The sequence below is a fragment of the Vipera ursinii genome, assembly GCF_947247035.1.
Source record: "Vipera ursinii genome assembly, chromosome: 6".
Taxonomy (NCBI): domain Eukaryota; kingdom Metazoa; phylum Chordata; class Lepidosauria; order Squamata; family Viperidae; genus Vipera; species Vipera ursinii.
Window position 1 is genome coordinate 28,766,722 of NC_139515.1, and position 24,649 is coordinate 28,791,370.

Sequence of the window (24,649 nt, forward strand, 5' to 3'; positions counted from 1 at the left end):
CTTGGAGTCGGTGGAAGTGGGGGAGGAGGCGTTGCCCTTGGTGCGGCGGAAGGAAAGGCCTCCCCCACTCGACGGCCCTGGTCCGGGGCCTCAGGAGGCTGGCGTGAGGGGTCGCAGCAGTCATCGGTGGCCACACTCTGATGGGGACTATAGAGGACTCGGCCAAGGCCAGGCGGCCCGGCCTAAAGGTGCGTCTACAGAGTGGAGGGAGCGGTGTTACATGGAGGACAGCAGTGAAGAATGGAGCTACTCCACCGCTCCGGGCAGCCGTACTATGGAGGTGCTCAGAGAGCGGTTCGGGGAGGTGAGGGGCCGGGAGCCTGAGTTTTGGACTGTTCCAGAACAGTCAGACCAGGGGCAGTGGTCCCTCCCAAGGGCCCCTGCCCGGCGGTCTAGTCCGCCCCGCTTCCGTATGGACAGCCCAAGGTACCAGGGGCCAGTCCGTCAGCCTGAGGTTCGTAGAGGTCCTGGGGTCCCGGCTCCCGCAACGGCAGTACCGAGTGGCACGGCTCCTTGGGATAGCGTGACTGGAAGACCGAGACAACAACCGTCACGACCAGATGGGGGGGCTCCAATCCAGGGGGTGCTGCTGGGTCCTTGGGGTCCAGGGCTGCCGTGGGGCCCTCCGCCCCTGACTGCGGTCTATGTTGGTCATCCAGACCATTTGGCAATGTTTCTGGGCCAGGTGATTAATCATATGGACCAGTACGGACCAGCCTATACGTCCCAGTGGGCAATGGTAGTGGCCGTGACGGCGTGTCTTCAAGGAGAGGCCGCGGTCTGGGCGGCCGACCTATACGGCGATCATGCCCGTGAGCTCGGGGACCTTGGTCTTTTCCTGGAGGCTCTACGGGCCCGTTTTGAAGATATCTCACGGGTGCTCCGCGCCGAGGCCGAAGTGTTGGATCTGCGCCAGCAAGGAAGACCAGCGGTGCGTTATGTTGGGGAGTTCCGGAAAGTGGCCGGGAGGCTACGGTCATGGCCTGAACGCCTTCTTGTGCACCACTTCAAGGCTGGACTGGACAGTGCCCTGCGGCGAGCTTGTGTGGTAAGGGGGGTGCCGGCCCGTCTGCAGGACTGGTACCGGGTGGCTGTTGAGTTGGACATTGGCTTGCAGGATACTCGAGGACGGCCTGAGGGGGCAACCGGAGCCCGTCGGCCAGCCGAAAAGAAGGTGGAGGAGCGGCCTGGCTTGTCGGCGTCCAAAGCCCCCTCCGTACAGCCACCACGGTCTGGTATCAGGTGTTTCCGGTGTGACCAGCCAGGTCATCGGGCGGCTGAATGCCCGCTCCCGCCAGCCCGAATGGCTCCCCCTGCGACCTCGACACGGGCTTTGTCCACTAGGAAGACTTCGGAGCGGTCCCGAACTGCTTATCAGGCAGTCGATGACAGCCGGCGGGCGACTACTCCCTTGGCGACCGGACCCGTAACCACCCAGCCCACACCAACAGAGGACCTTGAGGATCTGGAGCTGGAGGAGGATCCGATGGTAAGCGCCCCGGTGTGTCCCTTCGCATTCCCGGTGGTGTTGGTGAGCCCAGTGTCTGGGCAAAGGCGGCCAGTTAGGGCTTTGGTCGATTCTGGGAGCACCCGGTGTCTTATCAACCGGAAAACAGCGGCTGCAGTGGGTATCCGGTTGCAACGCCTGGTAACCCCCCTTCGCTTCCAGCAAGTGGATGGGTCGCTCCTTGGGGGAGCCCCTATCACCCATGTTACCAAACCAGTCCGGCTGGAGTTGGGGGCCCACTGGGAGACTTTGCGTTTCATTGTGGTGCCCTCTATGACTGAAGCTGTTATCCTGGGCCTTACGTGGCTTGATAAATGGGGTCCCACGATTTGGTGGGAGGGGGGTTGTCGCCATCTCCGGGTGGGTTTGGGCCCCGAGCCCCCTCTCCACCATTCTTTTCTGGGGCCGGAGGACACGGGGTCGCGGGAGAAGGTTTGCGGGGTTGAGGATGACTCGAAGGTGCATGTACCCCGAGTTTATTCCGACTTAATGGACGTCTTCGATGAGCGGGAGTGCGATTCGTTACCACCCCACCGGCCGACGGATTGTGCCATCGAGTTTGAACCTGGTGCCAGACTGCCTAAACCCCGTATGTACGCCATGTCCCCGAAGGAGATGCAGGAGTTACGGCGGTACATAGATAAGAACTTGGAGAGGGGGTTTATCCAACCAGCCCGATCTCGGGTGGCGGCGCCAGTGCTCTTCCGCGAGAAGAAGGATGGGGGCTTGCGCTTGTGTGTGGACTACCGGGGGGTTAACGCGGTGTGCGTGGAGCACCTCTATCCCCTTCCTTTGATGAAGGACCTGCTGGCCCATTTGGCAACAGGCCGGGTGTTTACTAAATTGGACCTGAGAGAAGCCTACTACCGGGTGAGGGTCAAAGCAGGGGACGAGTGGAAGACTGCGTTTAATTGTCCCCTTGGTAGCTTCCAGTTCCGAGTGATGCCGTTTGGCCTACAGGGAGCTCCGGCTGTATTCATGCAATTGATCAATCAGGTCCTGCATGAGTTCCTGTATCGGGGAGTTTTGGTGTACTTAGACGACATCCTAATTTACTCGGACACATTGGAGGAGCATGTACTCCTAGTGCGCCAGGTGTTGACTAGACTGTTGGAAGCGCAGCTCTATGTTAAACTGTCCAAGTGTGAGTTCCATAGGGCCCAGCTGGACTACCTTGGGTATCGTATATCGGCGGCAGGAGTGGAGATAGATCCTAGAAAGGTACACGCCATTCAACAGTGGCAGCCTCCGCGAACTCGTCAACAGTTGCAAAGTTTCCTTGGCTTTGCCAACTTCTACAGACAGTTCATTCCACGTTTCGCGGCCATCGCCCTGCCGTTAACAGATCTTCTGCGCACACGACAATTAAAGACACGTCCACGTCCAGGGCTTAAGTTGGAGTGGTCCACAGCGTGCCAGCGGGCATTTGAGGAACTGAAGTCCCTCTTCGCTAAAGAGCCCGTTTTGCGACACCCCGACCCCGAACTGGCCTATGTCGTACAGGCGGACGCGAGCGATGTTGCCCTTGGGGCCGTCCTTCTTCAGCGGAGTAGTGCCGGGGTCCTGCAGCCGTGTGCTTACGCTTCCAAGAAACTGACTCCCACTGAACGGGCCTGGGCAGTGTGGGAGAAGGAGGCTTTTGCGGTCCGTTGGGCCTTAGAGACTTGGCGACACCTCCTGGAAGGGGCCTCCCGTCCATTTTAACTGTGGACGGACCATAAAAACCTGGAGGCCCTACAAACCCCTCGCCGCCTGTCGCCCAAGCATGTCAGGTGGGCTCTATACTTCCGTCGCTTCAGGTTTGTGCTGAAGTATGTGCCGGGGGGTCGAAATTTTCTGGCGGATGCCTTATCCCGCATGCCACAGTTTGACAGCAAGAGGGAGGAGGTGGTGCAGGCGCTCATCCCGACACTGGTGGAGGAGGGGGATGCTTCAGAGAGTGCTGGACGGGTGATGGAGGAGAATTTGAACCAGACCATCCAAAGGGCCTTACAGGAGGACGCCTGGTTACGGAGTAATCCGGGACTATTGACTATGCGGGACGGTCTGGCGTGGCATGGAACACGATTGTATGTACCTGAATCTGTGCGGCCACGCGTTCTGCATGGTTGTCATGACACCAAACAGGCGGGACATTTCGGGTTTGTAAAAACCTTGCATCTGGCACGTCGTCAATTTTGGTGGCCCCGCATGAAGAGTGACATCGAGGAGTATGTGCGGCGTTGTCATGTCTGTGCTACTACAAAACCCCAGGTTGGGAAGCCTTTGGGGCTTTTGCAACAAGTAGCTGACCCGTCTTGGCCATGGAAAGACATCGCCATGGACTTCGTTGTGGACCTCCCAGAGAGCAAGGGTCACACCGTTATTTGGACAGTGGTCGACCTGTTTTCCAAACAGGCACACTTTGTTCCGTGTAAGGGGTTACCATCGGCTCGTCGACTAGCTTGGTTGTTACTCACGCAAATATACAGACTGCATGGAGTGCCGCGACGTGTAATTTCAGACAGAGGGGTGCAGTTCACGGCTCGATTTTGGAGAGACTTCCTGCGTCATATCGGCTCGTCGCAGGGTCTGAGTACGGCCTATCACCCCAGCACCAACGGGGCCTCAGAACGAGCCAACGCTGCCGTTGAACGTTATCTGCGAAGCTACGTCTCTTTTCGGCAGACGGATTGGGTAGACCTGTTAGCGCTGGCTGAGGTGGCGTACAATAACGCCGTCCATAGTAGCACTGGCTTCTCTCCTTATCGGGTGGTCACAGGTCATGAATTTGTTCCCTTTGCTGAATGCCTCCAGGAGGAGGGGTCTTCGTGTTCACCGCAGGACTGGATGCGTCAGATAACGGCCGCCTGGGGGGCAGCGAAGGAAGCATTGGACCGGTCTGCCATGGCGGCCAAAGCACAGGCGGACAAGAAGCGGAAACCCTTTGTTACGCCGCGGGTGGGGGATCTAGTTTACTTGTCCACCAAGTACTTACGGCTACAGGTTCCGTGCCGTAAGCTGGGGCCCAAATACCTCGGGCCGTTCCGGGTGGTGCAGGTGGTAAACCCGGTGACGGTGCGACTGCGGTTGCCTAAATTCTTGGGTAAGATCCACCCGGTGTTCCATAGCAGTCTGCTGAAAGCCGCTCCAGCAGCTACTACGGTGGCAGGGGAGGGGGGCCCCGGACCGGTTCACGCTGACCAGTATGAGGTGCAAGAGGTGTTGGACTCCAGGGTGCGGAGGGGCGGCATACAGTATCTCCTTCGGTGGAAGGGGTACCCGGTGGAGGAGGCTACGTGGGTGTCACGGGAAAATGTCCATGCTCCACGTTTGGTCCGAGCGTTCCATCGAGCCCATCCTAGCAGGCCGGGGGGTAGGGGACATGGGAGAATTTGCACAGTGAATGATTCTTTAACCTTGTTCTCTACATCTGCAGGTAGACCCTTGGTAGGGGGGGCGGCATGTCGGGCCTGGCATGCCCGACATACGGAGGGGCCGCGGAGCGACCTGCCCGGGCCCAAAAACCACCGCCGGCGCCCGCGGAGCGCCCCGCCAGGCCCCGGAGTCAAGCGCCAGCGCCCGCGTCTTCCTAGAAGGCCGGGACAATGCTCGGCCTTCCCCGCGCCTCAGCAACCGCCCGCCCAACGTCCGGGGAAGCCAAAAAGCACCTTACCGGCTTCCAGGGACTCCCGGCGGCCTCTTCCTCGCTCTTCCTCCCTCGGTGGCGCCTGGAACGGAGAGCAGCGACCACGAGGCATCGGCTGCAGCCTCCCAGCCTGGGGCCCGCTTGCCAGCACGTCCCACAGCGCCGCGCCACTCTTGCTGACTCCCGGAAGCGATCAGCAAGTCGGGAGGGAGTGCGGTTGGCGTGCAAGGCCATGGAGCGGCCAGCTGACTTTCGGGAGCTGGAAGGGAGGGCAAGAATGCCATCGCGGAGCAAAAGCCTTCGAGGCCGACCAGAGGGCCAAGGAGCAGCTCAAACGGCAGGACAAGGACGGGTGCCAGGAGGGTTCAAGGGGTGGTGGAGACTGCCGGCGAGTTAGGGAGGGGCTCGGGGCACAGTCCTCGTCGGACTGGAGAGACTGGAGAGATGGGGGGGAAATGAAATTATGCGGAGCTCTGGGGGAAAGGAGGGTGGTTTGAGCTGGGGGGTGGCTTACCGGCTGCAATGGTGGTGGGGCGGGTGCCAAAGGGTGGATACTGTAGGGGGTGGTAGTTAAGTTAGGTGTGGGCGTGGTGGAATAATTAAGGGTGTGGTGGAGGGTGTTGACGTTACTGGCTATTTAGCAGCATTGATTGTGCTGTAAAATCAACGCTGACTTCATCAGTCTTCGGGCATTTGTTTATGAAGCGAATAAACGTGGCTTAGAAGAACCAGCTCCCGTTCCGGTTTCATTTGTTGGGTGATTCGTCGGACGGGCCCTGAAACTGATTTATTAAATGCCAGAACAAAGTGGAATTTTTAAGCTTTGCTGCTGAAATTAGATTACTCCAATTTTCTCTTATAGCCTGTTGTTTCTTTTTCTTTAAAAAATCTTTATAAAATTTTTTGTAGTCTTAAGTAGATTGGAGGTGTTCACAGAATTTTCCTGGCGAAAGGAAATTGTTGTGTTTAAGAGAGCTTTTTTTGCTTTAACACAATCACTATCATACCAAGATTTAGACTTTTTATGCGCATACGCACAATAAGTTGTTGTAAGTCTTGTCAAGGGGTTTTGGAGAATAATGGTAATTGATTGATATAGTGAAATTGCTTGTTCATATGAATCAGATGAGCAAATTTGAGTATGCATATGAAGCAGGGACTCTGAGGTCAACATTTCAGCCATAGTTTTAGCCAGTTCTTGAGACCATTTAATTTGTACTTGCCCCTTCATTGTAATGTCGATGGGGCAATGTGCCTCTTCTAATGATTCGAGATTTGTCTTGGCATCAAAAAGACATATTAATGGGAAGTGGTCACTATCAAGGCGCGTTCCAATATAAAAGTAAACTATATGCTGTACAAAGTTCTGAGAGATCATAACATAATCCACTACACTGGCTCCCTTAGGATGCCAGAATGTGAACTCTCCTTTCAAATCGCCCCTGACAGAACCATTAAGTAGAACTAAATCTAAACTGTCCACAAATTGAGCCAAACAAAATCCTGCAAAGTTACATTTTTGATCTTTAGATTGTCTGGCTGCTATATAACCCACATCAATTTTAGAAGGTACTGGCCACTTAAAATAGGTTTGTAAAAAAGCATCAGATTTACCAATGCATGCATTAAAATCACCAGCTATTATTATAATTGAGTCTGGGTAATGACATGATAGCAAATTTACATAGGTATCAAACTGATCCCACAATTTATTTATTTCCGTATACCCGCGAAATGGAGGAAAGTAGGCATTAACAAGTAATACAGTACGAAATTTAAATCTAAGTAAAAGGGTTAATGCCATATTTGAGCAAGACTCGAGCATAAATATTGAAACATTGAGTTTAACAGATACCATAGAACTCAGGCCAACTGATGGTCTGCCCTTTTTTATGCTAGGAATTGCATTCAAGGTAAAGGGAATATATCCAGGTAGTAGTGGATCCTCCATAGCCCATGTTTCTTGGAACAAAAGTGTTATGTATTGGGCTCACTTGTAACACCACATGGTAAGCTGGAGCAGCTAACAGCTCTCCAGCAACTCAGACTCCCCATCTCCAGTGCTGTTATTGGTGGCAATGGGTTGCTTCAAACCTATTGGCTGCTGCCTAGGGGTCAGGATATAAATTGCTGCAGGCTGCAGCCCAATTCTCAGTTCAGATCCTACAAGCAATAAACCATGAGCTTTGCTGAACTCACTTGCCTTGTCTCCTTTCCTGCGCAATGAACCCACTACACAACACTGGTGACAAAGGTGGGATCCTGTTTCTCCAAAACAACCTGAAGTTCACTAGGGGAGAGGCAGCGCATGCCTGGTGAGAAAAGGCATTTCCCCTCCCCCTACGGTCGGCTAGCCAAACACGCTAGTGACCACGTGCTCAGTGGATCAACTGTGGGCCTTGGAGAAGAAGGATCAGAAGATGCAGGAACCAGCCGAGAAGACCAGAAGAATGCCGAAGGTCGGAAGGCTGCGCGAGTTCGATGTTAAGCATCCAGAGGGATGGTTGTCCTACTTGTCCCACGTAGAAAACTACCTCCAGGCAAACCAGGTCACAGAAGACAGACTGAAGGCCGCCACGCTGCTCTGTGTTTGCAGCCCAGCCACATTCGACCTGGCTGAAAATCTCTTTGCCCCGATGCCACTGGAGTCAGTCTCCTACGCTGAGCTTAAGAAGAAGCTAGGAGAACATTTCCAGCTGAAGATGTCGGTGATTGCTTGGCATTACACATTCAAACAGTGAAAGCAGCAGCTTGGTGAGACAGCATCAGAATACATTGCGGCCTTGAGGCAGGCCGCACAGCTGTGTAAATTTTTGGACATTGAAGAGCGACTGCGAGACCAGCTCATCTGCGGCCTATGGAACCAAACGCTCCAGCAAAGACTTTTTGCCAGACTGAATTTGACCTTCACTGAAGCCCAAGATGAAGTCATAGCAGACGGAGCCACCGGGGGTGCAGTCCAAACAGTCCAGCCCACCAAAACGATGAAACACGAAGAAACAGTCCACCACAAGGACACCAAATGTTCAGAGGAATCTTCAGAGAAAGAAGACCCTGAAGTCAACAAGCTTCACAAGCAACCCGACACACAGACCGCAGCAGCAAGCAGCAAGAGACACATTACAAGGCAGTTGTCTTACCTAGATGTAAAGGTTGTGGTGGCAGCCACCAATGCACTGATTGCAGATTCTGGTCAGCCACGTGCAGGGCCTACGGCAAAACAGGCCACATCGCAGAAGTTTGCAGAGTTCGCCAAAGTGACCGGCCACCAAAACACCAGTCGGAAGATCCAACCAGGAGAGGTACCGGGGCCCAGGGACCGTTTAGTGTGGGGTTTTGTAAAAGCCACAGAACTGTATGGTGCATTGGGGCCCGATGCCCCCTCAAACCAAAGTTTAAACTGCAGGTGGAGCTACAAGGTATCCCCTGTAAAATGGAGTTGGAAACAGGCTCTGCTGTCTCCATTATTTCCCTGGACACTTTTAATTTTGTGTGCAGTCGCAGTAGAAAATGGGCCAAGCTAAGGCCCTCCAACATAATTTTTTACTGATTTTCAAAATGCTCAAGTCAAAGTTAAGGGGGAAGCTACCTTGGCCATAAAATTTAAAGGGTTTTATGGGCACCTGGATATCATAGTAGTAGGGAGCCAAGTCTAATAGGACTCGATTGGTTTGATGCTTTAGGCATTCAAGTAACCGGGATCAACCGGACACAAGCTGTGAATCTAACGTCAGTTTGCGAGGACTTTGCAGACATCTTTAATTCAGCCCTAGGAACATACACAGGCCCGCCTATCTCATTCAAGCTAGATCCCAATGTGGTCCCCATTAGGATTAAGCCTCAAAGGGTTCCCTTTGCACTCAAACATAAAATTGACACAGAAATAGACAAGCTTGTAGAACAGGGCATTTTACAACCAGTTGATGGTGGGGAGTGGGAAACTCCTATAGTCACACCACTTAAGGCCAATGGAGAAATTAGAATTTGTGCAGACTATAAATGTACTATTAACAAAGGCCTTAAGCAACACACATACCCTGTCCCAGTGGTGAACCATATTTTAGCTTCTTTGCAAGGGGGCACTATTTTCACAAAGTTAGATTTGGCACAGGCCTATCAGCAATTGCTGGTCGATGAGGCCACAGCCACAGCTCAGATGATTGTGACTCATAGGGGGGCTTTCAAAGTGAAGCATTTACAATTTGGAGTTAGCGTTGCTCCAGGCATTTTCCAGGGAATCATGGAACACACACTTAAAAGCATTCAGGGTGTTTGCCCTTATTTTGATGATGTACTTATTGCTGGGGAATCTACAGAGGTGTTAGCCAGCAGGCTCAGGGCTGTCTTACAGAGGCTTCGCGAAGCAGGCCTCGAATTAAAAAAGAGTAAATGTAGAATTGGGGTTTCTTCAACTGAACTCCTGGGATTTCGAATTGATGCTAACGGCATTCACCCTGCTGAATCCAAAGTGAAGGCCATTCAATTGTCTCCTAGTCCTAAATCCAAAGGAGAGCTATAAGCATTCTTGGGCCTCCACAACTTCTACCATGCGTTTCTGCCTAACAAGGCTGCATTGGCAGAACCTCTTCACAGGCTCTTAGATAAGAAAGCTCCATGGAAATGGACCAGCATTCATGAGAAAAGTTTCCAGGACCTAAAGGCACTATTGTCAGTTAAATCTACTGTAACTCATTTTAGGGAGTCTGTTTAGCATGTGATGCATCTCCTTATGGGGTGGGGGCAGTCTTGAGTCATTTAGAAAAGAATGGAACACAAGTCCCTATTGCATTTTATTCAAGGACACTGTCCTCTGCTGAGCGTAACTACACTCAGATTGACAAAGAGGCCTTAGCCATTATAGCAGGAATTAAAAAATTCCATGACTATTTATATGGCAGGGACTTCACGGTCTTCACAGACCACAAACCACTGTTGGGACTCTTCACAACAGACAAACTCCCCAGATACTTTCCCCAAGAATGTTGAGATGGTCTATTTTCCTTTCTGCATACACATTTAAGCTGGTTCACAAACCCGGCAAAGAAATGGGCCATGCTGATGGCCTGAGCAGACTCCCACTGCCACTAACAGAACCAGACCTGGCCTCTGCAGCCAGAATTCTGTCCATTCAGGACCTGCCAGAATTTCCCCTTCACACTGGGGACATAGCTGCAGAAACAGCTACTGATAAAACACTTAGTAGAGTGCTTTCTTGGGTATACACAGGGTGGTTAGATAAAAGCCCAGGCTCTGAGTTCCAGAGTTACTTTGTTAGAAGACATGAGCTATCAGCTCACAAGGGGTGCATCCTATGGGGGAACAGAGTCATAATTCCCTCATCACTGAGAGATAGAGTTTTACAGTCACTACATGAAGGCCATCCAGGCATTGTCAGAATGAAAGCTTTAGCTAGAAGCTACCTTTGGTGGCCTGGTCTAGACAAAGACATTGAGGCACAGGTACATGGATGTTATACATGCCAGCAATTAAGGCCTGAAATGTCACATGCTCCAGTTCACAGGTGGGAGGAAACGCACACTCCCTGGTCTAGAATTCACATAGACTATGCTGGGCCCTTTCAGGGACAGCTCTTCCTCATAATGGTAGATAGCCACTCCAAATGGCTTGAAGTAATCCCAGTTGCAAACATGACTACTGCTAGGACCATCCAGGTGCTGAGAAAACTCTTTGCCACACATGGGTTGCCAGATGTCTTAGTTTCGGACAATGGGGCCCAATTCACTGCTGCTGAATTTCAGGCCTTCCTAAGAGCAAACCTCATTAGACATGCAACGTCTGCCCCTTTTCACCCATCCACTAATGGTCAAGCTGAACATATGGTGAGGACCAAGAAGGAATCACTTAAACGCATAGTTACAGGGGACTGGCATCACAGACTGGCAGATTTTTTTACTTTGCCAGCATTCTACGCCCTGCACTGCTACAGGCAAAAGTCCTGCAGAACTTCATTGGGTGAGGTGACTGATCACTAAACTGGACAGGTTGCATCCAGATAGAGTGGCAGCAGAAGCCTCTCGACCAAAACCCCCAAGGGGGCTGCAAGTGGGTGATTGGGTCTGGGCTAAAAACATGGGAATCTGTGGGTTCCTGGTAAAATTACAAAAACATCTGGTCTCCTTTCTTACAAAGTGGGGCTGGAGGGAGGGCGAGTTGTCAGACGCCACATTGATCAACTCAGAAAACGGTTTCCAGAATGGCCACTAAGCAAGGACTGCATCATGAGTCTTCGGAGAAGGGCGGGATATAAATGGAAAAAATAAAATAAATAAGTCCCTCCCAAAGTCCCCAAACTTGCAGCCAAGCCAGCCCATACATGGACTCTCAAGACTCTTCCTTCATAAGCAATGAGGAATTGGGCATAGAGGAGGCGAGTCCAGAAGTGCAACATGGATCCCCTGATGGAGCAAGCCAACCAGATTTTAACAACTGCTGTGCTAACTCTGCTGATCAGTCTGACTCTGGGGTGGGCCAACCAGGACAGGCCCGCCAGAGAGCATCTAATTCCTTTGACTCAAGTACATCAAGGGACACTGGTCTTCTTGGCCCGATGGGTAAGCTGGTAGACCAAAAAGTGACTGGAACACTGAGGCGTTCCACAAGAGCACGTAAGCCTCCTACTTATCTAGCTGATTATGTTGTAAAATAAAAGAACTATAATTTTGTCTTTACTGTTGACTTGTCGCTGTACTGAAACTATAATGGAGCTATGATGTTAACTGTCTAATGTGCTGTTAATGAAAGCCTATTCATTCTGGTGTTAAAATTGTGTACTTGGCTAATTGATGCTATGATGTTAAATCTTGTATTGTTTTTAATAGTTGCTATGATGTTGTCTGTTCTAAGAATGGAGGGGTGTTATGTATTGGACTCACTTGTAACACCACGTGGTAAGCTGGAGCAGCTAACGGCTCTCCAGCAACTCAGACTCCCCATCTCCAGTGCTGTTATTGGCTGCCCCTAGGCCGCAATGGGCTGCTTCAAACCTATTGGCTGCGGCCTACGGGTCAGGCTATAAATTGCTGCAGGCTGCAGCCCAATTCTCAGTTCATATCCTGCAAGCAATAAACCATGAGCTTTGCTGAACTCACTTGCCTTGTCTCCTTTCCTGCGCAATGAACCTACTACATAACAAAAAGGATATCAAAAGAAGAAATATACTCCATAAATGAAACATCTGACATCTTTGCTTTCCAGCCTGCAACATTCCAGGAAAGGATAGATATGCCCCCTTCTGCAGAATAGAGTCATTTGGGATCTGAGAGTGCTACCGGTAAATTAAATGGACTTACAAAGTCTTTCTTCTGGAATGAGGCCAAGGATGAAGTTTTGTCTAGTGTTGCCTGTTGTGCCACAACTTGAGTAGTAAAACCTACCGGGGGTTGAATGGATATTGTTTCCAGGGGCAATAAATTCTCACCAACTGATGGTTGCTTCTCTGCCAACTGTATAGTCTTATCCTGGTAACAGGGCAGAGGAGGCTGTAATTCTGTCAATGAAGTTGGTGATAGCAGTGAAGCATAGGTAGCAAAATGTGGGTCACTGGCAAGCAAGGAACTCATCTTTTTAGGAGGGGTATCCATTGGTTTTATACAGTTCAGCCCCAATAGTTTTCCCTCATCTAAGATGCAGTTTAAAGTTGCGTGCCTGGTGCTATCTGTCTGCTTATAAATTAGTGACTGTGATTGAAAGTCTTGATGTATTACTATCTCATTTGTTACTGCCGGTCCCAGTTCAGCATCACTCAAAAATCTCATTGATGTCCAGTCACTGCAGTTCCCTATAGACAACTTGGAGATAGGTATTTGTTTCACTTCTGGAGCAACGTAGGAGATTTCACTAATATTTTTTAGATGGTTTTGTTATAAATTTGAGTAGAAAGCCATCACATCATCATCTGTTAAAGCCTGTTGAATAATGTCTGTAGTAGATCCAGCTTCCCCAGTGATGTGTATTAGCTTTCTTTGCAGGTCTTTCTGAATCCAAGGTAAGCTGCTTGTACTTAAATTATTTAGGCTAAAGTCCATAAAACAATTAAGAGCAGCCACACTGATTTCAATGGAGGAACCATTCAGAAATGTTGAAAGGAGCCAACACAGTCTTTGAACAAGTAAACAAATTAATGCTATATGTCAGGGGTCCCCAACCCCTGGTCCTTGGAGCAGTACCAGTCTGCAGCATGCCATCCATGGGATGCCGGCAGCACACAAAACCAAGCACCCTCCAGTCCATGGAAAAACCCTGGTGCCCAAAAGGTTGGGGATCTCTGCTATATGTAAATGCTTAATTATATTAGCTGTACATACTTCAGTATCACCACATTATAAATAAAAGTTAAAACAACCAATAGGTTTTGCAAGAAGCTATAACCATGTCAACCAACCAATGCAAGTTAAAAAAGTATTCATCTAAATAGTTTTTGAATTAGTGCTAGAATAGATAGCTATATGCAGTAAAAATTATAGTATTTTACTTAAGTGGCACATACAGTCTCTTCAGTACACTGCCAATAGTGAAGGTAATACAAAAGACAAAAAACAATGAAATTATTATTCTATCCTTTAATCTAGTGTATCAACTGATATATGCATAAATAACCAATAAATAGCTTTCATTTCATATTCAATCAAGGACCAAGAAGTGTAAGTGAATATTTGGTGTATAAAGCTACTGCTATATTAATTTTACTTAACATTTGACATGTTTAATAGGGTCAAGAAGATTATGGATCATGTGTTAGACTGTGTAATTTTAAAAGACATTTGAAATATAAACATTTCACATTCTGTGCATTTTCTTCACACAACATGCATGCACATGCAGCATTTGTTTCCACTGCTGTTTCTGTTATCATGACAAGCTCAAATTTTCCCAAGAGGCAATTCAAAACACTTTCTTTGTTTGAGACAGATGTTTCTTGTTTATCATCCGCACAAATGCTTCATGAGTAACTGACACCTTACTCATAGGAGTAAAGTTAATGAAGACTTTGTACCTATGGGTTCTTTTTCCTAGGATGTTTATACATGAAGCCTTCACAAAATATCTGGGGTGCTTGAATCAGACAAATTGGCAGAATTTTCTCCTTTGTGTAAAAATACTAATTGTTGACTATTTTAATATTGTTTCTACAGGTGAAACTCGAAAAATTAGAATATTGTGCAAAAGTTCATTTATTTCAGGTATGCACCTTAAAAGGGGAAACTGATATATGAGATAGACTCATTACATGCAAAGCAAGATAGTTCAAGCCGTGATTTGTCATAATTGTGATGATTATGGCTTACAGCTCATGAAAACCCCAAATCCACAATCTCAGAAAATTAGAATATTATGAAAAGGTGCAATATTCTAGGCTCAGAGTGTCCCACTCTAATCAGCTAATTAAGCCATAACACCTGCAAAGGGTTCCTGAGCCTTTAAATGGTCTCTCAGTCTGGTTCAGTAGGAATCACAATCATGGGGAAGACTGCTGACCTCAAAGTTGTGCAGAAAACCATCATTGACACCCTCCATAAGGAGGGAAAGCCTCAAAAGGTAATTTCAAAAGAAGTTGGATGTTCCCAAAGTGCTGTATCAAAGCACATTAATAGAAAGTTATGTGGAAGGGAAAAATGTGGAAGAAAAAGGTGCACAAGCAGCAGGGATGACTGCAGCCTGGAGAGGATTGTCAGGAAAAGGCCATTCAAAAGTGTTGGGGACTTTCACAAGAAGTGGACTGAGGCTGGAGTCAGTGCATCAAGAGCCACCACACACAGACGGATCCTGGACATGGGCTTCAAATGTCGTATTCCTCTTGTCAAGCTGCTCCTGAACAACAAACAACATCAGAAGCGTCTTACCTGGGCTAAAGAAAAACAGACCTAGTCTGTTGCTCAGTGGTCCAAAGTGCTCTTTTCTGATAAGAGCAACTTTTGCATCTCATTTGGAAACCAAGGACCCAGAGTCTGGAGGAAGAATGGAGAGGCACACACTGCAAGATGCTTGAAGTCCAGTGTGAAGTTTCCACAGTCTGTGTTGATTTGGAGAGCCATATCATCTGCTGGTGTTTGTTGTGACTCAGGGCCAGCCTGTGGGTCCGACAGCCGGCTCCGACGTATCGGAGGACTCAGATGAGGGGGAGGAGGGAGACGAACCGGCTGATGATGGTTTGGAGGCTTTGCAGAGTCCTCAGCTGGGGACCTCTTCTCAGCTGCGTGAGCCCGAGAGTGCGGAGGATGATGACCCACAGCTGGCCCTGTTCAAGGACGCCCGACGCAGGAGGCAGTCGAGCAGGAACAAACAAAGAAAGGCTATGGGACTCCTCGGGAGGAGGCACAGGGAGACCACGCCCTGAGCTCTCTATAAAAGGAGTGTTTGGGGAGGGGCTGGTTGCTGAAAGCAACTTTTCCGCTTGAGAAGACAAGCTCTAGTGTTTTTGTTAACTGCGTAATTAAATCTTGGCAGAAGCCTTTTAGCCTTGGACGCTCTCCAGTCTCTTCTTTCTGATAAGGGGTTTGTTAGAAGAGGGCTGGTTCAGAACAGTTTGCTTTCAGCCTCCCACCCCTTACAACTACGATGGAGCAGCTTCTTGCCGAGAATGCTCAGCTCACCCAGCAACTCACTTTGCTGGCAGCTCAAGTGGGGCAACTACAAGCCCAGGTACATGCTGCACCCCCACCCAGGAGGAAATGTCAGATAGCTATGCCGGATAAATTTGCTGGCAATCCAGAACTGTTTCCTGCCTTCCTGGGACAATGCCAGCTTTTTATCAGCGTGAGAGCAGCTGATTTCCCCACTGACCGAGATAAGGTGGGTTTCGTGTTGAGCCTTCTGTCGGGAGATGCAGCTCGTTGGGGCACGCCTCTGTTGGCACAGCCTAGCCCTTTGTTGGATAATTTTGGGGGGTTTTGTGACCATATGCGCCTCATGTATGAGGACCCAATTAAGGCGCAGACGGCCACCCGACGCCTGAAAGCTTTGAGGCAGGGTCAGCGCCCCCTACAGGCCTACATCAGCGATTTCCGGCTGCTTAGCCAGGATTCCGCCTGGAATGAGGCTGCGCTCGTGGATGCCTTCCAGGATGGCTTGTCGGAGGAGATGTTGGATGAGCTGGCCCGCGTGGACATTCCCTCAGACCTGAATGGGCTGATCCATCTTTGTCTGCGGATCGATGCCCGGCTGCAGCAGCGAAAGAGTCGCCGTGCCACCCCACAGACCCCTGCCGCTCCTGTTGTGCGTGAGCCCCCAGTCCAGAGGGAGGAGCCAATGGAGCTGGGTGCCGCCAGGTCCTGTCTATCGGAGACGGAAATGGACAGACGACGATCGGGGGGGTTGTGTTTTTACTGTGGGGACCCTGGACATTTGGCTGCTTCTTGCCCGAAGAAGCGTCAGCGGGCGTCAGTGATCAAGCCTGCCCCGAGAAAGTCCCCTGCTTTACTGTCGGGAAACGGCCCGAGCCCGATCTAGACGGTGTGAAAGATCGGGCGACCCACAACGACCACGCCGAGCGACGCCGTTCCGACGGTGCCTGTGAACCTCCACGGCATTTGATTCTGGAGGCACGTCTGATCCTTCCTGGCAAGCCAGAGGGGATTCCGGTCCATGCCTTAATTGACTCTGGGGCTACCACTAACTTTATGGACTCGGCCTTTGTGGCCAAATGGGCTGTTCCCCAGTGTCCAGTGGATCCGCCCATGCTTGTGGAGACCATCGATGGTCGAGTGCTCCTGTCCGGGCCTATTACGGCCGCCACGCAACCCGTGTGTATGGCCATCAGTACCCATGTGGAGGCCATTCAGTTCTACGTCACTTCGGATCTGCACTTCCCCGTGGTCTTGGGACTGGCGTGGCTCCAGGCGCATGATCCACAGATCTATTGGTCTCAGAACTTGGTCACCTTCCCAAGTTTGCAGTGCGTGGACCACACCCGCCATATATGTGCCGGCCAGGTGGAGGGTTCCCCAGGGGTTTCCTTGCCTCCCGAACTGTCCGACTTTGCTGACGTGTTCAGCGAGTCAGAGGCGGACCAATTACCCCCGCACAGGCCCTACGACTGCTCCGTTGACCTAGTCCCTGATGCGCCTCTCCCAGTGGGGCATTTGTACTCCATGTCGGAGCCCGAGTTGGCTGCATTGCGGGACTTCCTGACAAAGAATTTGGCTCGTGGTTTCATCCGGCCCTCGTCCTCGCCAGTGTCTGCGCCCGTGCTCTTCGTCAAAAAGAAGTCGGGCGAGTTACGGCTTTGCTGTGACTACCGGAAACTCAACGCCATCACGGTGCGTAACCGCTACCCGCTGCCCCTCATCCCCGAGCTCTTGGACCGACTCCGGGAGGCTAAGATCTTCACGAAACTGGACCTGCGTGGAGCTTACAACCTCGTCAGGGTTCGGCCGGGTGATGAGTGGAAGACGGCGTTTGGTACTCGCTATGGACATTTCGAGTACACGGTGATGCCGTTTGGCTTGACCAACGCCCCCGCTGTGTTTCAGCATTTTATGAACGATATCTTTCGGGATCTGTTGGACCAGTTTGTCGTGATTTACCTGGACGACATCCTGATTTACTCCCCATCGCGTGAAGCGCATCATCAGCATCTCCGTCAGGTCCTGCAGCGCCTCCGGAAACATCGGCTGTTTGCCAAGTTGGAGAAGTGCCAGTTCTACCAGGTGACCATCGATTTCCTGGGTCACCGCATTTCTCCTGAGGGCATCGCCATGGAGCCGAGTAAAGTCGAGTCGTTGCAGAGTTGGCAACCCCCGCGTCGCGTGAAGGACGTTCAGCGACTCCTTGGATTTGCCAACTACTATCGGACATTCATCCCTGGCTTTGCTGCCTTGACAGCCCCCCTCACCCGGCTCCTGCAGAAGAAGACTCGGTTCCAGTGGAACGCCCCCGAACAACAGGCGTTCCAAGCTTTGAAGGACGCCTTCATGAAGGAGCCCATCTTGAAACATCCCGACCCGCAATGGCCGTTTGTCGTGGAGGCGGACGCCTCCGACATTGCCATTGGGGCCGTGTTACTCCAGGCGACGACGCCCAGCGGTACCCTTTTCCCTTGCGCGTATCACTCTCGGAAATTGAACCCCTCGGAGCGCAACTATACCATCTGGGAGAAGGAGCTGCTGGCCATCAAGGCGGCGTTCGAGGCTTGGAGGCATCATCTGGAGGGGGCGCGGCATCAGATCGAGGTCCGGACGGACCACAAGAATCTGGAAAGCCTGCAGACCGCTCGGAATTTGAATCAACGCCAGATCCGGTGGTCCCTCTTCTTTGCGAGGTTTGACTTCCGGGTGCGGTACATACCAAGCGGGCACAACCAGAGAGCGGATGCTCTGTCCAGAAAGCCCGAATACACCCGAGCGGAAGACAAGCTTCCGCCCAGGACCGTGATCCCCGTCGAGTCTTTTGCTGCGGTGCGGGAGCCGGTGGATATACGGGCTCGGATCCGGGAGGCGCAGCAGCAGGAGGCGTGGGTGGCTCAGCGGAAGGAAGAGGTGGGGCCAGATTCGCCTTGGTCGGTCGCGGATGGACTCCTGTATTATCGTGACCGGCTCTATGTTCCAGGAGGGCCACTCAGGGGACTCGTCCTCAGCCAGTGTCATGATAACCCGGCTGCGGGGCATTTTGGCCTGTTCAAGACTCTGAACTTGGTCTCCCGTACTTTTTGGTGGCCCCGAGTCCGACACGATGTCCAGTCTTATGTCACCTCCTGCATTCCTTGCAGGCAGGCCAAGTCAGCGACAGGGGCCCCGCCTGGTTTACTGCAGCCCTTGCCAACACCCAAGAGACCCTGGGGGGCTGTGTCCATGGACTTTCTGACGGATCTACCCCCATCCTCCGGCTTCACGACAGTGTTTGTGGTGGTGGACATGCTGACCAAGATGGCGCACTTCATCCCTTGTCGCGGCTTACCGTCAGCTCGCGCCACTAGTCGCATGTTCATCCAACAGGTGTTCCGGCTGCACGGCCTTCCCGATAGAGTCGTCTCCGATAGGGGGGCCCAGTTTACAGCCCGCTTCTGGCAGGAGTTGATGCGGGCGTTGGACATTAAGGTTTGCCTCTCGTCCGCGCATCATCCACAAACCGACTGGGGTACCGAGAAGGTCATCGGCATCTTAGAGCAGTATCTGCGCTGCTACGTTAACCTGCAGCAGGACAATTGGGTGGACTATTTGGCCATAGCCGAGTTTGCCTTTAACAACTCGCAGCACACCTCCACGCAGATGACACCGTTCTTGGCCAACGTGGGTTATCACCCCCGGTTTTTCCCCCTTTCTCCCGTGGACTCATCGGAGCTGGCAGCGAACGAATTTATGACAGAGTTACAGGCGATCCATCGGTTGGTGCGACGGCAGCTGGAGAAGGCCAAGGCCGACTACAAGAGGTTCGCCGATCGGTCGAGAAGGGATACGCCTCCACTATCGGTGGGGGATCGGGTCTGGCTGTCCACCAGGAACCTACCATCCACTCGGCCGGCGAGGAAGCTGGACCACCGTTACCTTGGACCGTTCCCAGTCGAGGCCGTCATCAATCCGGTTGCCTATCGTTTAACTCTGCCACGTTCCCTGCGCGTGCACCCCGTCTTCCATCGGTCCTTGTTGGTCCCCGAACAACCGGCCTGTCCACTTCGCCAAGCGGAACCTCCCCCATCAGGAACTCGTGATGGAGGCAGCACCCCCGAGTACGAGGTCGCCAGCATCAGGGATTCCCGCTGGCTGAAAGGTCGCTTCCAGTACCTGATCGAGTGGAAAGGGTACGGGCCGGAGGACTTCACATGGGAAGACGCGACCGCCGTTCATGCCCCTGCGTTGGTGACTGCTTTTCACGAACAGTTCCCATCCCGACCGCATCCGGATCGGCAGACCCGGGGGAAGGGCCCTGCGGTGCGGGATAGTGTTGTGACTCAGGGCCAGCCTGTGGGTCCGACAGCCGGCTCCGACGTATCGGAGGACTCAGATGAGGGGGAGGAGGGAGACGAACCGGCTGATGATGGTTTGGAGGCTTTGCAGAGTCCTCAGCTGGGGACCTCTTCTCAGCTGCGTGAGCCCGAGAGTGCGGAGGATGATGACCCACAGCTGGCCCTGTTCAAGGACGCCCGACGCAGGAGGCAGTCGAGCAGGAACAAACAAAGAAAGGCTATGGGACTCCTCGGGAGGAGGCACAGGGAGACCACGCCCTGAGCTCTCTATAAAAGGAGTGTTTGGGGAGGGGCTGGTTGCTGAAAGCAACTTTTCCGCTTGAGAAGACAAGCTCTAGTGTTTTTGTTAACTGCGTAATTAAATCTTGGCAGAAGCCTTTTAGCCTTGGACGCTCTCCAGTCTCTTCTTTCTGATAAGGGGTTTGTTAGAAGAACAGTGTTGGTCCACTGTACTTCATTAAGTCCAGGGTCAATGCAGCCATCTACCAGGAGATTTTGGAGCACTTCTTGCTTCCTTCGGCAGACAAGCTTTATGGGATTGCTGACTTCATTTTTCAGCAGGACGTGGCACCTGCCCACACTGCCAAAAGCACCAAAACCTGGTTCAATGACCGTGGGATTAATGTGCTTGATTGGCCAGCAAACTCACCTGACCTGAACCCCATAGAGAACCTCTGGGGCATTGCCAAGAGAAAGATGAGAGACATGAGACCAAACAATGCAGAAGAGCTGAAGGTCGCTATTGAAGCATCCTGGTCTTCCATAACACCTCAGCAGTGCCGCAGGCTGATAGCTTACATGCCACGCCGCATTGAGGCAGTAATTGCTGCAAAAGGGGCCCAAACCAAGTACTGAGTACATATGCATGCTTATACTTTTCAGAGATCCAATATTGTTCTATGTACACTCCTTGTTTTATTGATTGCATGTAATATTCTAATTTTCTGAGATTGTGGATTTGCGGTTTTCATGAGCTGTACACCATAATCATCACAATTATGACAAATCACGGCTTGAACTATCTTGCTTTGTAGTAATGAGTCTATCTCATATATTAGTTTCCCCTTTTAAGTTGCATTACTGAAATAAATGAACTTTTGCACGATATTCTAATTTTTCGAGTTTCACCTGTAATAAGGCATAAAGTATACTATTCTGGAGGCCTTATTCAGGAAGTCATGCTTATATTTCTGCCCTACTATAATACAATTATCAAATTCTGAACATGCACATATGAACTTTATGCTCAGAGGCCCAAGATGCTTGGAAATATGTCTCCAGATTCATATACTGTAGATGTAGAAAAGAGATGGGATTTTCCTGTGTTGCTGAATTACAACTCCCAATAGAGCCAGCTTGCATGGCCAATAGTATAAGATGCTGGGAATTGTAGTTCAGCAAGAACACCAGGGTTAGAGGTTCCCTAGTTCATTTATATGTCACATTTAACCTTGGGGCATTCTGAAATCCAGGCTTGGATCAATTAATGCCACAAAATTATAATATACCTGCCCTTAAACGATAAATATTTAGGGGAATTCTTTACAAATCCACAAAGATCTATCCTTGACTGACATTATAATTCATGCTATAAATATTAATGCATGCATACTTTTCATAAATAATATTACCATTCAAGTGTAATGTTAAATTTTACCTTTAAAAAAATTATACAGTATGTCTTTTTTTTCTTTCCTTTTCAAGTATCTGGATAACAGCAATACTCCTTTCCACAGTCTGAAAAATAATAGAGAACTAACTTCCTAAAGGCTAGTGCTGGCTTATATTTAATGATCTAAAAAATCTTGTGCTAATCACTTACCTCATGTATTTTGAATGTGGGCCTCTGATATGGGTCAAAATGGCCCATGGGCCAAAGTGCCAGGTGATCAAGGGACTTATTTTTTTGGCATGTTTACCTTAATCATTTCAAAATTGCAGCCTTAACCTTAAATGAAATGTGATAATGATGTATCCCTTTCCCCTCTCTACTCTCCAGAGTCACTCAATGAAGTATAACAAATGTGTCCGTACAGAATAAAGGGCCAATTGTGTACTTTGTCCCCACACAAAGTACCTCTTACGGATACAGAGCTGCTACAGGTGTGGAAACTGCCACTCTAATCCATGGGATAGCTCTAACCATACAGCCATTTACAGCCCTCCCATCTTCACTTGAGTAATAATGTGAACTTTTAGGTAATGATAGAAGCTTATGAACATGCGCTTCTTCAATGCAATCCCCTTGTTATAGACTTTGCACAGAGTGTGAATCTTGAATTAATAGGCAATATCCTCCACAAACTTTTTTCACAGCTCAGCTACATTTGCTGAGGAAAACCTTCTTAGAATGATTCTTTCACTGACCCTCAACCTGCCCACATTTTTTTAACAGGAGGATAAAAAAAAACCTAAATACCAAAGGAGCATATTTAACCACTTCAACATAAATTTGTAGTTGAATCTCTGGTGTATTGCTAAAAGAAAAGTAATATGTATACATAGGCCCTTCCCCCAAAAACCTCAATATATATATAAAATGACAGAGATCACAGTATCAGTTTTATTAAGGTACTTAAGATAGCTCATTAAAAGGGAGAAAACAAAGCACATGCTATAGCTATTATAGTGTCCTTATTACTGCCAGAATAACTTGACTTTTGAACAACGGTTTCAGAAACAGTGCAATAAGTAATATATTTCAGATATTAAGATTTCAGATTTTAAGGCTCTCTAAATGCAATCACTATGTATCAACAAAAATAACCAAAAGTGGTGATAAATACAGAAATGTACCTTGGTTTGAATAAAATCTCCTGCTCTGTTTAATATTATTAACCATACTTAAATTCAGCCACTAATTTAACAGGCCACTCTGGCCATTTCCCCAGTAGTGAGTTACAGTGTCACTCAGCCATCACTGAGGCAATGCAAAGTCCTCATTACTGTTGGCACACTGATAACTGAGTGATTCTGAAAGGTGCTTTGAGTCACTAGAGTAGATGTGGCCACATGTCACCATTCTCTATTGGGAACAAACAGGTTTCCATATGACATATTTTTTAAGATTCAAAATTCCTGTTTCATCTATAGAAACTAGAGGCTTTGTAACTATGACAAGGTCTACTTTTCAGGCCTGACCACAATAAAGAATCATGTAGAATTTTCCATGAGAGAACAATACTCTATGCAGCATATGATTCAATACAAAATGTCCCTAATACTGGCCTCTCTACTCATGGAGCAGCCTTATCAAAAAGCATCACCTATCAATATCTTAAGAGGGGGAAAGGACATTTTGCTTTGCATCGTCCACCACATATCATGCATATTTATTTATCTTCCTGTTTCTTCCTTTGTAAGTCCAAATCACATCTTCTTTGTCTCTCAAGCCCTAATGAGCCTACAGAATAAAACAAGGCATTAGGAACCAAAGTTGATTTTTTTTTTACATCTTTTTCCTTAAGCATAAAATGAGGAGTTAGTGGCCACTAATAGCCCAGGATATAATATGTTACTGAAGAAATTCAGAACCTGTATCTGTCTGTTAAATAAAGGGCTGCTTTTGCTTCTGTAGCAACTGCTGATTTCCACTATGATAGCAAGTGTGTCAGAATCCATTGATATCACATTCATAAATGTATGGTTAAAATATTGTGCCTACCGGGAATCTGCCATACTGGTAGAAGGAGGGGGGGGGATTGTTTATTCAGTCTATCTGTAGCTGCTTTCAAAGAACCTTTGATCTGGGCGAACAAAGGGGGGGGAAGTGATCTGTCTGTAGGAAGAAGGAAGAAGGCAATCAACAAAGGAATGCACAAAGTTCCTTTCTTTCCACAGAAGGACCTGACAACCAAATTGATGGGATCCTAACCAAATGGAGTTTTGGGGGGAGTGGGTTGAACCGGGAATGCTTGTATAGATTTGAAATGTGACTCAAGACTAGATCCTGTCTCATATCTCCACAACCAATCTTATTCTTAGTAAAAAAAAAATCCTTTTGGACAACTCGGATCCAAGAGTCCTTATTTCCTAAGATGTGAATTGGGGTGGGTCCTGACAGTAGACAGGACCTGAGATATCACATATCCCTAGAGGGCATCGAAATGGACCCTGAGAAAGTCAGGGTAGTATTAGAGTGGGCACACACACACCCCGAACATGGAAGCAATTGCAAAGTTTCCTGGGGTTTGAAAATTTCTACCGCCAATTCATCCCTGCATTTGGCCAAATAGCCATGCCCCTGACAAACTTGTTGAAAATGAAAGGGGGGTCCCCTGTGAAATCCAGCCAGCCTGTAAAGTGGACAATGGAGTGTCAAGCAGCATTTGAGAGGCTAAAGAGACTTTTTTCTGCTGAACCTGTCCTAAAATACCCAGATCCCGACAAACCTTTTGTAATACAGGCAGATGCGAGTGATGTAGCAGTAGGAGCTGTATTATTACAAGAAAATGATGGGGGGACGTTGCAACCATGCACATACACATCCAGAAAACTCACAGAAACAGAACAACGTTGGCCAATATGGAAAAAAGATGCATTCTTGTTGAGGTGGGCATTACTAACATGGCGCCAATTTTTAGAAGGAAATAAAATA